This window comes from Ochlerotatus camptorhynchus, unplaced genomic scaffold (assembly GCF_037179485.1).
Source record: "Ochlerotatus camptorhynchus isolate MF236.1 unplaced genomic scaffold, CSIRO-AGI_Acam_v1.1 ptg000274l, whole genome shotgun sequence".
Lineage (NCBI taxonomy): Eukaryota > Metazoa > Arthropoda > Insecta > Diptera > Culicidae > Ochlerotatus > Ochlerotatus camptorhynchus.
The window spans coordinates 8,401,059-8,423,741 of NW_027040763.1; the positions used below are offsets into that span (position 1 = coordinate 8,401,059).

Consider the following 22,683-nt stretch of genomic DNA (forward strand, 5'->3'; position numbering starts at 1 on the left):
TATTGTTTGTTGGTCTAACCACCTTGCTCGCTATGCTCCTCTTCGTCTTTTACCGACCGGATTCGAGGCAAACACCATTTTTGCGGGATTGTTGTCCGGCATTCTTAAAACGTGTCCCACCCATCGTACCCGTCCAGCTTTCGCAACTTTCTGGATACAGGGTTCGTCGTAGAGTTGCGCCAGCTCGTGGTTCATCCTTCGCCTCCATACACCGTTCTCACATACCCCGCCAAAGATGGTCCTAAGCACTCGTCGTTCGAAAACACCCAGTGCTTGCCGGTCCTCCACGAGCATCGTCCACGTCTCGTGCCCGTACAGAACTGCCGGTCTAATCAGCGTCTTGTACATAGTACATTTAGTACGGAGGTGAAGTTTACCCGACCTCAGGGTCTTGTGGAGTCCGTAGTAAGCACGACTTCCGGCAATAATACGCCGACGAATTTCTCTGCTGCAGTTGTTATCCGGCGTCACTAATGATCCGAGGTACACAAATTCATCCACCGTCATCTCCGTCGATTGTCACGCTTCTTCCTATGTGAGCCCTATCCCGCTCGGTTCCTCCAGCTAACAGATACTTTGTCTTCATATTCACCTTTAATCCAACCTTCTCTGCTTCACGTTCCAGCCTGGTGTACTGCTCCGCCACGGCCTGAAACGTTCTTCCGACAATTTCCACGTCGTCAGCGAAGCAGATAAACTGGCTGGACTTATTGAAGATCGTGCCCGCATGTTAAAGGCCGCACGTTCCATAACACCTTCTAGCGCAATGTTGAACAGGAGACAGGAAAGACCATCGCCTTGTCGAAGTCCTTTGAGCGTTTCAAACGAGTCCAATAACGCACCCGATATCTTCACGCAGCACTGTACACCATCGATCGTAGCCCTGATCAGTCTGGTCAGCTTCCCGGGAAAACCGTTCTCGTCCATAATCTTCCATAGCTCTTCACGGTCAATAGTATCATAAGTGGCCTTGAAATCGATGAATAGGTGGTGCGTAGGGACTTGATATTCATGACATTTTTGAAGCATCATCCGCAACGTTGAGATTTGGTGCGTTGTCAACCGCCCGTCCACAAAACCGGCTTGATAGCTTCCCACAAATCTGCTTGCTAGCGGCGATAAACGGCGAATGATGATCACTTTGTAGGCCGCGTTAAGAATAGTGTTCGCTCGATGGTTCTCACATTCTAGTTTGTCGCCTTTTTTATATACTGGGCATATTACTCCCTCTTTCCACTCCTCCGGTAGCTGTTCTGTATCCCAGATTCTGACTATCAGTCGGTGCAGACAAGTGTCCAACTTATCCGGGGCCATTTTGATAAGTTCCGCTCCGATACCAGCTACTTTGTTGTTCTTAAGCTGTTGGATAGCATCCTTAACTTCACCTATCGTGGGAGCTGGTATGTCTCCCCCCCAGGTGGCGTGGAACTGCTCTATTACTGAATGGTAAATCACTATAGTCAGCTGATTTAGAGCAGATGGCGCTTATATGCGACAGTTATTTGTAAACAGGGCGTCAGAATCTACCAGCATGAGATTTCAGGAATAACTGAAAATAGTGCTAGTTTGTTGAGCTGGTTGAGCTAGTGTACCAGCGTATATGTAACCGGCTGAATTAAAGTCGACGAATGATCGCTTGTGATGCATTAATTAGTTAGCTGGAACTCCACCCAGCTTGTCCATGTTTCAGTTGGTAGTCGTTTCATATGACTCTAGGATGCGAGAAATAGTTGAACTTGTGAGGGCCGGGGCTAGGTACCACGTGGTACCACATTCCAGAATACCATCTCACCATTTCGTAGCCTTGGCCTGGTCCATTTTTTCCGTAAAATAACATTGGAAAGGTTAAAATTACCGTTAAAATGTCTACAGTGCCATTAAAATCCTCTTAAAAGGTCTTAAAAATGCGAAAAAGACCTCAGATTAAATGACAAAACAGCCCTAGAAACAGCTTATACACTACAGGTTCGATATAACATAGCTGTCACTTTTGACTTCCATCGTCAATATCTCCCGAGTAACAATTGAATCATACAAAAAATAATATTAGAAAATTACGCATTTTCGTGCCCAAATCGCATGGAATTTTTGGTTTATTCAATAGATAATAAAGAAAGCGGAAGTCGATTGGAGGCATTTCTTGCTAAAATTTTCCATTTGCGAGTTATTTGACCGACCGACCAGATACCACCACCGGACACTACCACACGTGGTGATTGAATAAGCACTAGACTGATGCAAAATTTGAAATTTTCTCGCCACAGTGCTCAAACGGTTCCAAATTGGGCCCTGATTAGCCTCCCAAAATTTGAACTCATTTAGTAAAAAACGGACTTGGCACAAACCATTTGAAGTTTATATGGAAATTACTATGGAGAAACCATAATTTCGGTTCATATCTATCTCAAAATTCATTCGTTTGCTCTTCTTTAGAAAATGACAATTTAGCTTGATGAAAACTTTCTCAGCTACAACTTTGTACAAGACCACTTTTCGATCAAATGTAAGGAACAAAAATTATTAAGGATTCAAGTCACTGATGTCTTATGATTATGCTCAACCAACTGTTTAGCAGGCAACATTGGTGTTTATGGCGCGTAGAATAGAGGAAAAAAATCATGACTACTGTGTCACACTGCAGAATACAGTGTTGCCCACAATACAGTTGCTTAATCTTGCCATAAGATTATCAATCTCTTAAACAATTAATAACTATTTAACTTGACGTTTGGCTGAAAAATGATTTTCTGCAAAGTTCTAGCTGATGAAAATTCCCATAAGAATAGAAATAGAATTTGTTAACAGTACAATATGTAAAAAGGCTAGAAGATAATGAACAAAAAGTTTTGTTTTCCCATATTAATTTCCATATAAACTTCAAATGGTTTGTGCCAAGTCAGTTTCTTATCAAATGAGTTTATACTTTCGAATGCTAATCAGGGCCCAATTTGAAACCGTTTGAGCACTGTGGAGCGAAAATTTCAAATTTTGCATCAGTCTTATAAGCACCGTTCGGCGAGACCGGATGGAATTCAATTTTGAAATCTGTGTTGGGGAAAACGCTTTTTTCAGGCAATCGGTGATAATTTTGCTCACCATTGCACAAAATTATTTTGCTGGAAGGATTGCCGAACTTCCAGCTCGGAAAAATGCAGCAAAATGTTACTGGTTTACGGCAACAAAAATTGGGTGTGTAGGGATTTAGTTTTCTTCTGCCATTACTACCCGTTCACTGGAAGCAGTGTATCCCACTATGTGATACAGAAGTAGAAGAAATCATGAGTGTCTGCTCAAAATTCATAGCCTGGAATGTGGTCGTCCACTGATTTTTCAATACTCAAACCAAAAGTGTCAATAATATAATGTTGTTACTAAAACAATCTGGTAAATAATGACAGAATAATCACATGGCCGGCGATGGCCGAGAACATTTCTTCTTGCGAGAATAAACACGTGACGTAAACTTATAACGAATTAAAACTTTATTGTAACGATTAAAATGCAAAAACTAATCGCGTTGATCGAGGTGCGCATCACAAACTTCTCGAACATTCTATGCTGCTCCGCTATCACGCGTCAACGGGTGACAGGTACGGCTGCCATCAGTGAGCTCAGGGCAAGGCTCAGGGGCAGCCGAGACCGGACTTGACAATCTAGCTTCTCACTCTTCTTAATGTTTTTGATGAATGGCCGTCGAAAATTAGCACATGGTGTTTGACGCAGGGGATGGATATGGCTGTCATATCACTTAAGTTTGCTGCGTACCGAACATCTGCAACGTTGTAAGCGGTACCATGATATGTTTTGTTGTTTTGATGTTGAGTACGTGTATTCAACTATATGTCAAACCCCTGGTTTGACGGAGTTGACCAATGATGCCAGGATTGCAGAATGATTTTTCTATTTTTATTTTTATTTGATTCGGAGTTTCTACCGCAGTTTAGTAAAGCCCTTTAGTTAAAGTATGAACGACTGTCACCACAAAACTGAAAAAAATGCTGTTCCAATCAAGCAAAGTGGTGCATTTTGACGGTTCGATTGGAACAACCTTTGACAGACGTCCTAACTTTTACTGTAGGGTTTTACAGTTTAACACCTTGTACATCATTTTTGCTTAACACAATAAAAACAACCATACACAAACAAGAATATCCATCGCTTAAAGCACGCCGTGGACCCTATTTTCCAGCTATCCTTTCGCAAATATAAACAATTAACAACGCCATTGACGTCAACATTGATTCCAGCATCACCTTTTTATCTCACGATTGCAACTGTCAAATCGACCAATCAGAAACTGGCTCGGTTTTGACAGCAAATTGGCTCGAAATCGTTACCCATTTGTCAAGTCCCGTCCCAGAGCGGCAATGTTGGTAGGGTCGTTTGGTAGAGATGTCCATTCGCCACAACAAATATCAACTGTCATGTCAAGAGCAAATTTTCATAAGTAACATTCGCACCAATCCGAGAAAAATAAAGTTTTGTTTTGATGACCGAAAAGTTATTCCTATTTCCAATGAAACACATATAATCTCATAGTGATAGCAATGTTTAAAATATTTAGCAGGGTTTTAATCATACAAATGCAAATCGCAAGCTTTCATGCTAAAAAATACTGGTTTTTGAGTTAAAAGTTATTATACGTCGTTTGGTGGCCCCTATTGTTACTTAAATCAAAGTGTATTTACCAGGATATTCGGGAGAATTATCAATTACGTCTCCTTACGTGCAGCTCATTCATCATTTTAGGACCCCCGAAATCATCTTAGCAACAAACAGTTCGATTTATTCACTTTAATAATAAGAAAGCGAAACGACGAACGTACACTTTTCACGGGTTTCTCAGCGCTGTTACTTAAGTCAAACGGCATCTCCATAGAAATCGGGTGACTTAAGTAACATCGAAAACTATTTTGATTAGTCCAGTGCGCAAAACAGTCAGGTTCATTGAGTCATTTTGATATGAATACGAACTGCCATCTGCCTCATCATTCACTGCCTCGTGAGAGTCTGAATGATTCAGAGGTAAACGAGTCACTGACAGCCGAGCACTCAGTCAGTTGCTCAGTCAACACGTTTATTCTTCTGTGATGATACCCAATATTTGTTTTGAATGACTGAGCGTGCATTTTCTATGGAAAAATGACTCAATTACATGCTGTGTGAGTGAAGGCAAGCGGTGTGCGTCGCCTGCTCGTGAGTGACTGAATGTTTTTGTTGGCTCTTTCATTGCCTCGTCCTTTACCGTTTGGTACACACCCCTATTCTGTATTTCGTTTCGAACGAAATTCTCATACAAAAAAATATTTTTTTGTATGAGAATTTCGTTCGAAACGAAATCTAGACTAACATTTGAAAAGGGCGTAATTCCAAAATGACCATATCGAGAAAATCGCTTCTGAATTTTGTTGACCTAAAAATTAATCCTATTACACGACTTTCCATTTTCTGGTTGATTTTATAAGCTTGACATATAGTTAATAGTGTAATCTATCATCGTGCATCACTAAAAACTCAAAAAAAGTTTTCTTTGTCGTGAAATTGAGAAGAAAACATCATACGCCCTGATAATTTCATACATGTTGTTACCCCCCAGATCATCCACCCTTTGAACTGCCAACACTGGTGATACGCCGTGGAAGTACACCCTCGGGATTTTTTGTTTGTTGTTCCGCCTTGGTTCTTCGTTCGCAAATTTTGTGAGAGTGGAATTACGCCCGGAGATTTTTTGGTCTTCTTTTTGTTCGTTGTTTACACGTGAAATATCAATCGGATGCGTTTCAAATGAATCGGGCGTGACTAGATACTACAGAGTCAATACGTTTGGCATATTAAAACAATATAATTCGTTGTTCTGGTGCAAGGCGTAACAACCATATTCATCATAGATTTGAAAGTTGGAAATACGCCATGTAAGAAGAAACGTTTTTGGTGATTTGAAGTGATATTTTCTTCTACTTTTTCGTGTTTATCGAGAAGTTTGTGAACTATTCTCTCTATATGTGGCAAAATATGGTTTGTTTACATTTTGGCTCTTACGCCCCTTTCAAATGTTAGTCTAGAAATACAGAATAGGGGTGACAAACGGTCTGCACAGAGCAATGGATTGAATAGTGCAGTGCTTTCACACACAGCCTAGGCAGTCAATAATTTTAAGCTCTGACTGATTACGTCAAAAAGCAATTTGACTGGTAAATAAATTTAAAAACGGGATGTGATCCTATATTCGGACAGTATATAGTGTAATAGCAGGAGAATCGATTGACACTGATAGCTCGACTTTGTTTACCTTTGTTACTTTCGTCGTAATGAAAATTTGCTCTTGATGCAGAAGAAAATAATTCAAGCTGAACATTGCATTAGGTCCTAAGTAACATTGATCGATTCTCTTCGTCAATTTTCTCTTTCGTTAATAACTTGAGCACATAAACGTTTCTTGCTGTGTTTGTCGTATTAGATGCTAGATTAGATGCTTCTTTTATCGATCTGTGTGCTGAAAATACTAGAGAATGTCCTTACATGGCCGAGGGGATACAAAGAGGAAGTCGACGAAGAGAATCTGTCAATGTTACTTAGGACCTAATGCAATGTTCAGCTTGAATTGTCTAATGTCAGATAGGGGTGATTTAAGTTTTATAGTAGAAGCAGCCTAAAGAGCCGAATAAATATGCAATCAATTGTTAATGTAAACTAAGTCTTATGGGAAGGTACAGGGAGTAAATAAAAAAAACTCAAATTGCGACCGTCACGAAAAGGGGTTAGGCTTTAAACGGTTATAACTTTGTCATTTATAGATGAAATTAAAATCCAAATACACTATTCGATAGGAAATAACTCTACACATCTACTGAAATAAATGCTTTGTCAATTTTTCTTTAAAAAAATCTTTTGGAAAATGTTGTCATTGTTTTAATGAAATAATCGTTTTTCCTAACCCACACGTCATAATCGAGTACCACTTGGTTACACATCGTTCTGGTTGAATCTGTAAAGTAATACAAGAGCGGTGCTGTGCTCTAATTTTGAAATTCAATAACTAAGAGAGGCCACCGTGTTTGAAGTGAACCCCACACGTTTCAATATATTGACGCGAAGGGCTATTATTGACAATAATATTGATGATGTGAATAAAGAAATATTGTCAATACCGATGTATTGACGTCAATATAGAATGTATTGACAATACGATTATTGTCAATAAAAGCAATCGTGTAGGGTCCACTTAAGAAATATAATCCCCCTTTTATCCCAGTTTCTCCTGGGTGCCAAACATATTTTTCCCGGTTTCATATAAACGGCTAAACATTTTTAGAAGCCCACTAGGCCGAACGCTACTGAGTCGTATAGGTCATCAGACCGAATAGAAAGATGTTGTAAGTTCAAGTGATCGATTGAACTTAGAAATTCTTTTGAAAAAAAAACGGATCAACGGAATGACATTTCAGATCGCGGATTAGGATTTCTTTTTGAACATTATATGAAACAGTTTTACAGAGGCAATGGGTTTTTTTTTTACACTATTGAACTAGATTTCAGACTTTGGAAAATGTAAAATTTCAAGGCTTAATTTTCAAGAACTCTGATTAAAAAAAAATCTTTACTCTTGGATTTGGACAACATTTTAGGATTTTAACACTTTGAAGTATTGTCTAGTGAGAGAGAGAGAGAGATGTACCCCGTAGCCTGGGTAGATCACCTTTTCGTGGTACGTTACGGGATGTAAGATCTACCACCGATTCCTAGTCCTGACTACTTCAAACTAGGGGAACAGGATTTTTCAGTAATCCAAGGAACACATCTTAGTCCTTGTTACTTTTTATACCTTGTTAATAGTGACAAGACTCGGCTTTGTCCACCGAGGATGATCTTGAAACAAGGAAAAAATGAGTTAGTTAGTCTTCATCTATGGGATTCCTAATCTTCTATTCGTTGTTCCCTAGTTTGAAGTGATAAAGACTAGGGTTCTGATGCATGGTCATTATCGGTGTCATTCCTTAATTTTATTGCTAAGGAATCCAATTTTGACTGACAAAGGGGCGCGTCTTTGGAGAGTGTTTCAACACTCCGAAGGGTATAAATAGTGGGACCTTTCAATTAGAGTCGGATCCTTGCGATAAATGCGAGAATGACAACTGCAAATCGAATACTTCATCATTTCTCAATAGTGATGGAGTAATACGACATGCACTAAACTAAGGACACGGGATATACTACAATAGATCAAATTACTGGTCGCAGTAGTGTTAGGTCCCGAACAGAGAAAAAAAATGTCTAGAGAATTTTGATGAGAATGTCAACCGAGAATTGAGTAGAATTGTAGAGGAAAAATACGAAGAGGATTCTGAGGAGAAGTTCCAGGTCATTTTGAACAGTTTTACAAGGAAGTGTTAAGGACTTTTAAACTTAAGACAAAATCCAGAATTCCAAGGTACTCATGAATCCAGGGAATTCTAAAGCAAATGAGAAGGAATTCGAGCATTTTAAAGGAATTTGGGGGAAAATTCTATGTTAATTAAACCTACGAAAATCTTAATTATGATAATGATAACTACACCAAGCCTAAAATGATAACCTGCGGCAGAAAATATTTCAAATGTTAAGCAATCAATAGATCAATCAAAGATTTCACTGAGAAGAAGTTTGAGGAGAGCTTCAACATCGATACTAATTCCACAAGAATTTAATTCTGAATATAGCTATATATTTGCAGAATTTCAAGCAAGCTTCAAGGTAATTCCTACAAGAATTTAGAAAATTTTAATGAGAATTTCCGAGATGGTTTCAAATAGTTGAATTCACAGAAAAGTTTGAGCATATTTCCAAAAATATTTGGATTAGCGTGCGGACTATTTTGAAGAAATTTCCAAGGGTATTCAAAGGAGAGTTTCGAGTGAATTAATTAAAAATTCAAATAGGATCTCTTAAGGGAATTTGAGAAACATTTCAGAAAAATTCTCAGAAAAGTTCCCTTGTAACTCTTAAGTAAATTCAAAAGAAATTCTGGAAGAATTCTTTCCAAATTCAAACCAAGAGATTTATGAAAAATATTCCAAATGAATTTAAAAAAATATATATGAAGAGAAATTGAAGCAAATTGTCACGAGAGTTATTTTGAAGACAAAGATAATACAAGCTTACAGCATATTTGCTCTTTGTACTATGATGGTCATTACCCATTTTTTATTATTATTTTTTACCTTGCTTAAAGCTTAGCTGAAATCCATTTTTTCCCGGAAATATGCAAGCAAATAAAAAATCAACTCCCGGTTATGTCCGGTTGGTTACGACACTCGGTTAATTTCTGGATTTCCTGGATCAGTGGCCACCCTGATAACTGAATCCCCTTAATTTTCAATTAATGTGCACACTTAGAAATTATTATTTTTACACGAGATGTAATTTAGCTTTGACGTAAATCATGGAACGTAAACAAACATGGCATGTAAATTTAAGTGTCCTGAAACTGAAACATATGCAACTCGACGAAAAGTGCATTTGATTAAATTGATTTTCCCGTTCTTTTCAACTGATTCTTATGTCAAAAGGGCCGCTTGCATGTGTCGGTCTCAGGGCACTGAAATTTACATGTCTTTTTTGCAGTGCACCTTCTTATTGGAAACCAGACGTTTGATTTGAAAAAAGTCACTTCTACTTCTACTGTATTTTAAATTAATATGAAGAAAAAATGCACGAGAAGCTCACTAAACAGCTTAACGTAGTCTGGATCACGTATACGGTCGTGTCTTGTACACAACCACCCTTTTTTTTTTGTTTGGGACAAGGACGCACTGCGCCTTGTAATTTGATCTATTGTTGTATTCCATAAATTTCGTGCAATCGTACAATCAAGTTCTGAGTTGAAAATATCTAATTAGTGTGAGACTGGTCTATTATCAGTTGATGTTTAGCGAATCTCTATGTTATATATGTATATATAGGAATTTTAAGAGCCTACACAAGTATGTGGTGGAGAATTCTGTGATTCTCTATTAAATTCCAAAAGAGATATTTTCGCAAGCGGTATACTTGCCAGCTATGTATTACTAATCAAACGCTGTTAGCTTTATTGTTTCTAGAACTGGCGCTGTTCTATTTTCCCAATAATATGAACAGACGCAAAACCTTTACCCACATGCCCCGGAGGGATAAAAGCAATAAAACAAGCACTCTTACAACGGTATCAGTCCGATCAGAAGATAACCAATGGCCATCATGTTTCACAATTTCCTATCTCCTATGGGCGGTGAGCCCATCATGGCCGGAAAAGTCCCATGTAAGCACTTTTTCTGATATGAGAATGATTTATGACCGTCGTATGTAGTGGTTAGAATACTTACGTTCTTTCGACTAGCAGCCACGCAAATAATCCTCTGATGAAGCTGTCCGTCTGTTTGTCAGTCAGTTAGTTTTTCACCCTTTCTCTTATCCAAACAAAGCCAAGAAAGGGGAGGCTGATGTTGATTAGTGAAATTGAGTGCTAGAAAAAGTCTTTGCTCTTTTTCTCCACGCAGTACTCGGTCAGACGAGGGGCACTAAGAAGGAGGTGCCTTCACTCCGTCCTCTCTAGACCCTGTCGTCTTCGTCGTCGTCGCTGCTACTGGAAGCAACCACTTCCGACGATTGCTGTTGACACAAATCCCGGCTGGCCACTGCCAAACTGCACATTTTACCTACAAACTCTGGTCCCTCTGTGTCTGGGTCGAGCTCGACTTGATTCGCGAACTCAATCGACGACGTAGGATGGTTGTAACCAAATTATAACTTTTTCCTCCTACGTCAGATTTTCACTATGTCGCCGTCGTCAACTGCCATTCATCGTCGAACAAAAGAAAACTCCATCCACTTTAAGCTTTTCACTGCCCTACGGAGAATCCACCCACAAGCACGTCAAAATCCTCTGATTCCTACTTCAAGCGAAAACTAATCACATAAAATGATAGTGATTGACCAGATCAGAAATAGAGAAACAGACACGCAGAGCCAGAAGCATCCAAAGAATCGTAGCACCAGACGCAGTCGTTACTTCCAGCAGAAATTGCAGAGAGTCCCGTGCGATCCGTTCCGTTCCGACGGAGAACACACCACCGCCGCCGCCGCCGGTCGTGGATTTTCCTTGCGACGCAACTTTGGGAGGTCACCCTCGCGGGCGTCAAAGCAGACACACAAGAGGCAGAGCACACCACAGAGAGCGAGCGCGCGAGAGGCATGAAGAGACTGAAGCTCGGTGCCACTTTCGATGTTCAGCTGACCTGGCCCATTTGATATCGGTTGTTCGATTCACCGCGCCGTCGCCGTCGTGCAATTCGCCCGATGAGTAGACTTCCCTTCCAGCGAGTGCACCACGGACGGACGACGGATGGGAGCTCACTCACAGCTGACTGTGAGTTGATAAGGGGGTGGATGGATGGATCGTAATCGAATCGCAGCCGCTGGTGAGCGTGGTGAGAAAATTGAGATGGCGATGAAGTGAGAAAACAGAAATTGGACCGTTGAGTTCTGTGGGTAAATGCATGGAAAACTGTGAGCTGATGAAGTGGCGGCATGTCGGAGCTGGAAATAAATGTATCGAAAGGTTGTGAGTATTGTGGAGAACCAATACTTAGCTGGAAGGTAAAGTTGCTGATGTTCTGAGCAGACTGAGGAAAATGTGATGCTCATAATGAGTTTATTGATTGAAAGCTCGCAATTCGGTTGCTGATTCTATTTGGTAGATGGCTCTGCATAATAAATAACTCGCAGAATGTACAATTCAAGTAGGGAGAACAGTCCATGATGCACTCCTGGGGTAAAATGGCCCCACGCGGTTTTTGGTTTCTTTCCCGTTACTTATTATGGAATTTTATTCAAGTACTGAACTAGCATTTTGCTCGTTAAATTCACGAATTAACAATCGGAAATCTATGAAAAAACGTGGGCCATGTTATTCCAGTTTCTTATAGTTCAGTCACATACACTAGAATTCATGACATTCTTTTTCATTGCGAATTTGAGATAGATTGTTAAAATATTAGAAGGAGTACATTAATAGAAACTCGTGTAAGCAGTGTGTAATCGGCCGGTCACCGCTTCTACTAACTTAAGTATTAAGAAAGATTGTAAATAGTATAATCCCTCCCAGTGGACACGCACAGTGGGGTACAGGTACACACTTAATCTAGCTCGGTAAAATCTCCAGCAGCCGATTACCTCGGCATTTACTTTTGGTGATATCTCCTTGGGGCAAGACAGCTTTTGATCATGAGTAAAATCGGAGTTAATTTTGAGTAACTCTGAGTAACTCGCGTTGCTCAACATAAAATACACATAGCAACCGATACTGTCAAGCAAAGCAAAGCAACAACATTTTAAACGGTGTGCTTGCAATGCTTTACTGGGAACATCTTTCAGCAATTAAAAGGCAATTGCACGTGTATGAAAGGAACTACAAGCTGTCCCCTAAAATTCGATGGAAGATTTCTATGGTGACCTTACGAAACAGTCAAAGCTGTCTTGCTTTACTGCCATGCCGATGGCGTTTTATTAGGGGGATTTTGTACAATCTCTAGGAGAGTTCCAGTCAATCGCAAAGGGGATTTATGACAGTCTCAGTAGGGATTCCGAACAAGCCTAGGGGGAATTTCAGACAATCCCAGTTCGGTTTCCCAACAATATCAAAGGTAACTTCGGAAAATCCAAAGAAGGAATATGAACTATCCCAGGGAGGATTCCGGACAATCACAGGAAGAATTGCATTCAATATTGACGGGGATTCATGACTGCCCAGGGGGGATTCCATATAATCCAGTCAATCCAAAGGTTGATTTTGGACAATCCCAGTATTAAAAAATGGTATGTGATGGTTCCTACATCCTTTCGACGATCGCTCATTGACAAACTTCATATAAGTTTCAGAATATAATCAACTATGCAGTTGGCCAGAACTAACCTATTTGGACCTGGGATGAACAATTAAATAAAAGACTGCATATATAAATAAATATCGATCAACACAACAACACCAGACGATGAAAATTCAACTTGTTCCTGTTCAACCTTTTTCGACTCGTGTCTATTGATGTCTTTTTGCAGGAGTATCAGGGAAAACAACGAACGCTTCTGGAGAGAGTTGACCCTAACTCTGACATTTTCTAGCTAAATATTCTCATAGATTTAAACCCCTCTTCCTTAATGAATGCTGGTAAATAAAATGTTGCTTATCACGAAAGAGTTTCCTTATTTCAGGCATGTAGTGCAACAAAATATGAAACCTCTTTGACCGATTTTAGGAGATTGAGTTTTAATTTTCATAAGCTAAATTAATCTTCTGAAAACATTTGGCCAAATTCTTACTTCCTTAGTCTTGAAATCACACCATCTAGTGTTTCCTTCCCGGGCAATTTACCAGAATTATCATTTCCCGATTCCCAGAAAACTAGTTTGACTTCCCGAGAAGCAGTTTTTTTGTACGAAAACCATGTTAAACATATATTATATTAAAAATGACCACACAACTTTTGGGGAAAATTGATGAACATTTCCGGAGAAAGTTTGGCGAATCTTTAGTGCGAAGTCAAGAAAGCTTCCTGTCGAAGAATCTTTCAAACGAAACAGGTAGACGCTTCTGACACAAACTGTGAAAAACTCCCGGGCGAAGTTAGAAGAGACTTCCATGCAAATTTAGGAAGCCGGATGAAACTTTCAGAATAATTCAAAAAAGTTTTCCGTGGGAAGTCCGGATGAAATGGGAAATAGTTTCCACTTTCAGCGGTAGGACTTCTGATTGTAATCTAGGACTTCTGATTATAATCTGATACTGTTGGAATGAAAAGCTGATGAAACTTCCGTTGAACAATGGACGAAGGTGGAAGATTCTTCCAGGGCAATTTTGAAAAAAAAAAACTTCCAGGGGATGTTGGAAGAAACTTTCGTGCAAAGTCAGACGAAACCTCCCAGAGTAATCATAAGAATCTTTCCGAAGAAGCTGGTCGAAATCTTCAAGGGGAAGTTGGAAGAAACTTCCAGAAATTGTCGGAAAAATCTTCCGGGAGAAATCCTGACGAAGTTCAAGTTTTAATAAATAACTACCGAAAATATTTCCCGATTTCCGGGAAGAGTCTTTAGCTATTTTAAGATTCCCGGGTTATTATAAATGGCTGGGATATGGAAACACTAACACCACCACATCACCAAAAACTTCAAAGACATTACAGTATAGCCATCCATCCTAGAAAGCAAAAGAGACCTAAACATCCCTTGGCTTGGACAAGAGCCATCTAACTTGGATCTTTTAATGAATGAAAACTAAATCTTGAAATCAAAACATTCTGTCAGACGGGGATTGTTTGAACATTATTTGATGAAAAATATTAGACTATTTTGTTTGTTTTTGAGTAAATATTGAGTAACTCAAATTTACTCACAGCAAATATATTAACTCTGAGAACAGTTGTCTTACCCCTAGGATATCTCTGCAAAATATATGTTTGTTAGCGGCAATTGTTTTGTATATTTGTTATATTTGCATCAACAGACTAGAAATAGTCCCAATGATGTGTTGTAAAAAAAAGTACAGATTATACACATATACTCAAGGGGTAGGTCACTCCACACACCAATCTTGGGTCATCTTTTTTGTCAGTGTGCCGCAAGTATGCCGATTGTGCCGGTCATAGAGCAAGCTGCGATTGTTTGTAAAATACCCATCCCGACAACCCGGTATTTCTGGCACCTTGAATGTTTTGGTTTGAAATCGCAAGGATAAATCGGATTGACGATGACGCGGGAAGTGGCGAGTGTGCGAAGTTTCGGTGTTTTGTGATCCATAGGGTAATAAAAGTCCTGTGTTTTATTGTTTTATAATGCCCTCAAAGGCAGACCCGAAACCTAGCCTTTCGGCCGGAAAGAGTTGGAACCGATGGGGAAAATGGTTGGAGACCGACTGTGGAGGGTGAAGCATCGACTTCTTTAGTTTGTTTCGTGTGAGTTGCAGCATTATTTGAATTAAGGGTACTAATGAGATCTGATTAACTGCCTCTTCCTCTTCAGTCCACTCTAGAACCTACAATTCGTATTTAGATCTATAAGTGAACTGGTATATTCAAATAGAAGATGTTCCTGAACATACAGTCAAACAGCACGTAATGTTCAGAACAACTTTAATGACCTTTTGTCCAGCAGTGTTCCCATTTTATTTACAACAATCTAATGCCTACGAGATTGTGCCGGAGGTATGCCGAAAATGTGCCGATGGATGTGCCCAAGCTGTGTAGAATATAATTCCGGCACAATGTGCTGAGTGATTTATCCCTTGCATATACTACAGTTACAAACGAAAATAACAAGGAAAGCATTGTCAAGTTACTAAAAATGTATTAGTCTAACATTTTACACTTAGGTGTTGGGCGTCAAGCGCCTTGGGTCAGCGAAAAATTCAGAGAATCTTCGGCGAAGCATATTCCGTATCAGTTTCTATTTTATCATTTACTATCACACGCAAGGAGTAGCGCTTCAACCCAGTGTAGATGAGTCGCGTTTGTTTTGAATATCTTCGCAGTTACGTAAGAGCGAAATGAACAAATGAGTTCATTATAAATCAACGAATACGTGTTTGTTGATATTCTCCAGTGCTTGATTGTCCAACCCAAAATTTTCAAAATCAGAAATGATCCTCAAAATAATCAAATTCATTTTGGGCAAAATGATTATTTTGAATATGGTCGACTCCAGAGCCTAAACCCGGAATTTTATCATCAATTCAGCATAAGGCAATAATTTGCCATCGGCTTGTGTGTAAAAACTAACACAACACGTCCTGCAGCGCTATATTTGTGTGAAATTAAAATAATCATTGTGCATTAGATCCTCAAAATCATCCTCACCAAGATGAAAACGAATATTAATATTGACAACAACGGAGGCGATAATGAACATTCAGCCACGAATGAAGAAAAACAAATGCCAACATTTCAAAGGGGCGTAATTGCTTTTGTAAACCATTACTTTAACCGTCAATTTCTCGCGAATGAAATCTTACCTCTCCAAAATTACAATGCTAGCTGGTAAAGGAGACATTCCTCTACCTGCTGGTACCATTATTTTTCATGAGTGAGGTTTTATTAGCGAGAAATCGACGGCTAAAGCCATTGTTTGCAAACGCAATTACGCCCCTTTGAAATGTTGGCACTGAAATGTTGTTTACTATACTCAGAGGTTGCCATGATCAAGAGAATGTTCTTATGTCAAAATTCAGATTCATGCAAGTAGTTGGTCTATCTGTTAAGGTTGTCTTCATTTTCAGCTATGTTGAGTTTAGAAGAAATGATTTTTATCAGCACTGTTCCGTATCAAGTGGAAATCGAACATCAACGCTACTCGGTTGAACACTCGCTGCAAGCCGTAAATAGCACTCCCTAAGCTATAATTAGTTCAAAGAAGTGGAAGTCTTAGCATAAGACTGTTGCGTAGTGATCGAGGTTGAACATAAATGTTCACTTGAAGCAGAATTGTTTCGCAGTCGATTCTTCTTTGCAGAGTATCGGCGACTGTTAAGGCTCGAAAAACATCTCTTCGGATACGTAAGGGCTCGACATTGATCAATTGGCAGCGATTCTCGAAGCTTGAAAGACGAAGTGGGTATCTCCAAGACAGCTTACGAGGCGCGAAGCGAAGAAAACGCCATTGCACAGATTCAATTCGCTCGGCCACATTATTGTAGTTCGGGCTCCAGACTGCAGAGCAGTATTCCAGCGTAGATCGTACGAGAGAGCAATAGAGCGATTTCAACCAGTAAATGTCTGTGAAGTTCCTAGTAATCTTGAAGACAAAGCCAAGAGTTCTGGACGCTTTGTCGACGATATACGATATATGGTGTGAGTATGTCAGCTTTGAGTCTGAAAAATTGCCTAAGTCTTTCACGCAATGCACCCGTTCGATAGTCGTGCCTAATAGTTTGTTATTGAAAATAATCGGTTGTTGCTTGTGTGAGAAAGTAATGATTGTACACTTAGCTGGGTTGACGATCAGTCGATTTAGACTACACCAGTAAGCAACAACCTTTATATGAACAGGAAACATATCCGAAGTCTTCCAGCAAGACGGGAAGATGCCGCTGGAAAGAGAGAGCTGGAATATGCGGCGCAGTGGATCTAAAAGCGGAAAGTTGCTCGTCTTCAAACACACTAGCAAATTTGGCTGAGAACAGGTTGCAAATGTCTTGTTGATTTCCAGCAGTTTCAATTTATTTTGCTGAAGCTCAGCTAAATAAATTGCAGAACTGCTCGGCTGTTGGAATCTCGGCGAAAAAATTTAAGTGTGTAGGCTGTAATGTTTTGCAATAACATACGAAATTATTTTCCCTATGGAATCGTTTCCCAAAGTTTCATTACTATGGCACTTCATACTAATAGTGCGCTGACAATTTGGTAAAGTGGAAAGAACAGTGTTTAAAAAAAAAAATTATTGCATATTGACAACTTCATTGTAAAGTCTGGTCCACTTGGAATCCAGACACTTTATTTATTCTATAGCAGCGCCTCTAGTGGTTGGATTTGGAATATGTTGACAGCGATTTTCCTCGATTTTCTAGGAAATTTTTTTTTGAATACCGTTGAATAGCTAAAATTGAATTTAAGCGGCGCTCACTTTGAGTATCCCTACAGCGCCCAATGGTGCTAGGCAATGTAATGCAATTGTGAGTTGAGTTCGACTCAGGTATTGAGTTACTTTTGTCGGCCAAGTATACTGGGTAAATTTTTTCTTGATTTTCGTCACATTCGCGCAGATTTTTGAGGAAAATTTGACTCACTCACTGAGTAACCACACTTTCACAATTTTCAGTGATGTCATGGTCCCTTAGCCGAGCCAGTAAAGGCGCAGCTACAAAGCAAGACCATGCTGGAGGTGGCTGGGTTCAATTCCCGGTCCAGTCTAGGAATTTTTCGGGTTCGAAAATTTCTCGACTTCCCTGGGCATAGAAGTATGATTATACCAATGCAAAAATGGTACAGGCATCGAAAGCTCTCAATTAATAACTATGGAAGTGTATCTAGAACACTAAGTTGAGAGCACGCAATAAGCTAATATACGATATGCAATAAGCTTGAAATGCGAAGAAGAAGAAAAAGAAGAAGAAGAAGAAGAAGAAGAAGAAGAAGAAGAAGATGGTGGTTAGAACTGATCACTTGATTCATCTGAGATGCTCCAAAACTTGATCTACAGTTGTAAAATTTAATTAACCACTTCATTCAAGCAGTTAAAATGACGTTTACTACCACTCGAACTTTGAAATAAAACATTATTTTCAGATTTTTTTCTTCTAGAACCTCGAAAAAAGTAGCCAACATTTGTGCGTTTCATAAAAAAATAGAAATTAGTTGGTCCAGTTTTGGCCAAAGCTGCTTGACAAAGTGGTCAATTCTGTATCGTTTTTGCAAGAACGCTGCTGGTGTTCATGATTTTTTTTGTTGAGAAAAAAGTAAAATTAGAATAGTTCCCTATTGGTCATGATCTTCCGAAATTCTTGTGTGTGAATAGTGAACAGTTCAGATCTATGGAATATCGTAAAATAGGACAATTACTGATGGAAATTGGCAAGACGTTCTATGAAAAATGCTTTAATTTGCGTTGTGAAAAATCTTTATTCTGATGTAAGCAAACGGTTTGGTTGACGTTTCCTCACGAACTCGCCTGGCACTCTCTACACTGGAGGTGCATTAAAAGGCTTATTGGAAGGTGAACAGTTGAGTTCAGAATTTTTCTTCCAGGTGGCACTAATCAATTATTTGCTTAACTTGACATCTTGACTAGATAGAAGGTTTCTGTCTTTGGAAAAGTTTTTCAAGTGAAAGAAACTTATTGGATGGTGTACATCACACTAGTATATTTTTAACTTCTTATTACTAGCATACCATTTTACTTCTTATTGCTTTAACTTGCGACTGCGACTAGATAGAAGGTAGTGGTCTTGGACAAATTTTGATTATTAAGACCTATTGGATGATGGACAACTCAGTTCAGATTTCACTCACCATGTGACGCTAACGTGCAATTTGACATCTTATTGCTTGCTTTGACTTGACAGTACGACTAGATAGAAGTTTGCTGTCTTCAGTTCTGAATGACTATACCTATCATTTCTCACTCGAATAATAAATCCTATTTGTTAACTGCAGCAGGACCTTGTGTTTTGGGTAGTCATAGGAATTTGAGCAGGGTTCTCTCTATTTTTACTCTTTAGTATGACGCTTTTGACATAGATGGGCCACAGCGACTCACGAAGAGCTACTGATTCTGATCATTAGCGGTGCGGCTTCTTCCTCATTCTATGGATGCTCATGTGGGCTGCAGCTCACTGCTGCTGATACCACCACACAAGGTGATTAGAATCCGATCAGTGGTTGAAGCCTTCATGGTTAGTTGCTTGCGGGGAGCCTTTCGTTGTGTATTGGAGAACACCACCACTCACTACGCGGTGATTGAATAAACACCGTTTGGTGCGATCAGATGGAATTCAACTTTGTCTGTGTTAGGGAAATCGCTTTTCGCAGGCAATTGGTGATAATTTTAATTATCATAGCAACAGTTTTTTTTCCTCTGTTTGGGACCTAACACCACTGCGACCAGTAATTTGTTCTATTGTAGTATATCCCGTGTCCTTAGTTTAGTGCATGTCGTATTACTCCATCACTATTGAGAAATGGTGAAGTATTCGATTTTTTTTACAGTTGTCATTCTTGTATTTATCGCAAGGATCCGAATCTAATTGAAAGGTTCCGCTATTTATACCCTTCGGAGTGTTAAATCACCCTCCAAAGGCGCGTCCCTTTGTCAATCAAAATTGGATTCCTTAGCAACAAAATTATGGAATGACACCGATAATGACCATGCACCAGAACCCTAGTCTTCACCACTTCAAACTAGGGAGCAACGAATAGATGATTAAGAATCGCATAGATGAAGACTAACTAACTCATTTTTTCCTTGTTTCAAGATCATCCTCGGTGGACAAAGTCGAGTCTTGTAACTATCAACAAGGCATAAACAGTAACAAGGGCTAAGATGTGTTTCTTTGATTACTGAAAAATCCTGTTCCCCTAGTTTGAAGTAGTCAGGACTAGGAATCGGTGGTTTTAAATATGATAAAGTCTTAAATTCAACAGATGCGTAAGAATATTTCTAATCGATTGGTGATAAAACTATTGAAATTGGTCCAAGGGCAGCTGAGTTATTAACGTTCAAAATCTTTCATAATGGTGTTACATGTTCCATTTTCGGTTTTCACAAAGTGTACCCCAAAAAAGAAAACACAGACGTAGTCCTACGTCAAAAGTTGATCACGTTTCTTCGGGACCTTGTGGTCTTAGAGTTACCTCTCTGCTAATAGCCATCAGCTTAAGTCGACATCTCGACTAGATAGAAGGTTGCTGTCAATACGACCTATTGTATAATGAAAAGCTTCGTTCTATACAAATCAATAATTTTGAAATTGGGGGAAATGGATGTAAGGTCAGCCTAAATGCTCCTAATTTGGACCCATACATAAATTCAGCAATCGACTAAATTTTCAATAGCGACCAAAAATATCCATTAGTTTCGTCCCAATGACGCATTCATCTAGATAAATAGCAGATTTTTAGCGATGAGCCCAATCTTAGATCCATAGGCCAGCATTAGAGCCATTTCCGCTATCTTTTAAATTATCAAACAAAAAACAACCTCCGTAGTCCCACTTCAATAATGCGGTCATGCTTGGGACACAACCCTTAATTTTTTAATACGGTGTTCTTTCAGAGGTGCCGCGCATGATGCATGATAGTGGTTTACCACGCATTGTAGCACGGAAACTAAGTCCGACAGCAGTGGGCTCTCTTCTCTGTTTGTCTTGATCAAGCTTAATAACCTCTGATTGTCCTCAACATGTCGCTGTATGAAGGGCCAAAAACGGATTGGGTAGATCGATAGGCAAAGTTGCCTATACGCATCTACGGAACAAGAGAATCTCCTTCCAGCAACTTGATCAGCCAATTGGTCAAAAAGACAAGCCCCAAACAGGAAGATGCCCCAATGAGTGGGGAGAAGAGCCCACCCTTTATCCACGAAATGTTATCAACAGGGAGTTGGCATTCCCACTCTCCCTGTCCAAATCGCTTCAAATGGGTGCCCTGTTGGACCGTCCCTTCCCTTTGATTTATGTATTTCAATGTATATACGAGTTGATTGTAATGATTATTGTCAATAATACTTACATTTCGATGAAAATCGTGATACTTATCATTACAGAAACCAATTTTGAATCGTAGACCATGTCGTTCAACAATCCACTCGTTCCGAGACGGGGCTCTGTGATAAAGCCATCTTCTTCATCATGTTCGCTCGTCACCCGGAATGCATGCAAATGAAAATGAGATACCGTGATACATAAACTTGAAATTTATTAATTACATGATTTTGCTGTACATATCTTCTATTCAAATACCCATGATTGTGAATGCCGATAAACTAAGGTATAATAACACAGAACACATATTAATAGTGAAATACGCACTGAGGAAAAATACTATAAATAATAAGTGCTGAAATCACCATGTTTACACGACTGGCAGTGGATGTAAATAAAATAAATGTTCTCAAAATGTACCTGTCAAGTTATCAGTACATGACAAACTGAAGCTATATAGGTTTTAATATAAAAAAAATCATGTTTTTGAATTTTGGCCATTTTTTGCTCTAGTTACTCCACTGAAGAATGGAGCTACAATATTCTCATTCGTATCCCTTACCGTTCTGGAGCTACAACGACAAGAAAGTAAGTAAATTTAGAGCCTCGAGATGACCAGCAACCCGAGCAAAGCCTGAGATCAAATTTGAATCTAAATTTGATGTTGTGATTTCACTGATAATGATTACTCAGGTTGCTGTCGTTTTGGTCGTTTTAACGGTTAAAATATCAAAATTGAGAGCAAACAAATCTTCCTGTGACATCACATTGAAAACAATTTCTGCTATCAGTGAGAGCAAATTGAAAACTTAATTTGATATCAGTTTTTCCTGTTGATAACAAAACAAGTTTTCAATTTGATGTTATGCTGATGTTATGTTATTATGTTATTATGCAATGAAAACAAACTCGCAACAACAATTTTTGAAGAGCAAATGCACAGCAAAATGAAAACAAAATTTGTTATCAAATTTGACAATTGTGTAAACTGAAATCAAATTATGATTTTAGTTTGATGTTGATATCAACATTTGATTTCGATTTGCTGTCACTCGGGAAGCCACTTGACGGGTTGAGAGTGACAATCGAAAAGATAATTATGAGTGTGGAGCTCAACATTCGAGGTCCGGTTGTGAAAAAAGGGAATATATCTCAACTCTGCTAATATTGCTGTAAGGTTTCGATGCACTGTTTTCCTAATTAAGGATACCCTGCTCATAAAGACAGACACCAGTATATGTTGAAATGATGATTTTTAAATGTCTGCTAATAAACTTTAATGCAATAATAAAACGATTTGTGTAATGTGAAATGTTTTTATTTACATGATTTTAAATTAAATGGATTAACAGTGAACAAATATAGTTGGAGATTAGTTAAACAATTGAAAAATAGGCTTACACTAATGACCAAATGGAAAATAATTATTATTGCATGATAATATTAAAGTAATAAAACGTAAAGCTTCCAAAGCCTTTCAAAGGCACAAA

At 39.0% G+C, this 22,683-nt stretch overlaps 2 protein-coding genes across 2 annotated transcripts in view; both read right to left on the reverse strand.

Annotated features, from left to right (window-relative positions):
- The window catches only part of LOC135705692 (P protein-like), a 313,738-nt gene extending 302,613 nt beyond the window's left edge, over nt 1-11,125 (reverse strand). Inside the window, exon 1 of the mRNA XM_065227486.1 lies at nt 10,338-11,125. The gene's annotated coding sequence lies outside the window, so the exon portion shown is untranslated. The remainder of the gene's footprint in view (nt 1-10,337) is intronic.
- LOC135705742 (uncharacterized) overlaps nt 2,665-22,683 on the reverse strand; it is a 210,526-nt gene continuing 190,507 nt past the window's right edge. The window contains exon 4 of the mRNA XM_065227591.1: nt 2,665-2,674. The gene's annotated coding sequence lies outside the window, so the exon portion shown is untranslated. The remainder of the gene's footprint in view (nt 2,675-22,683) is intronic.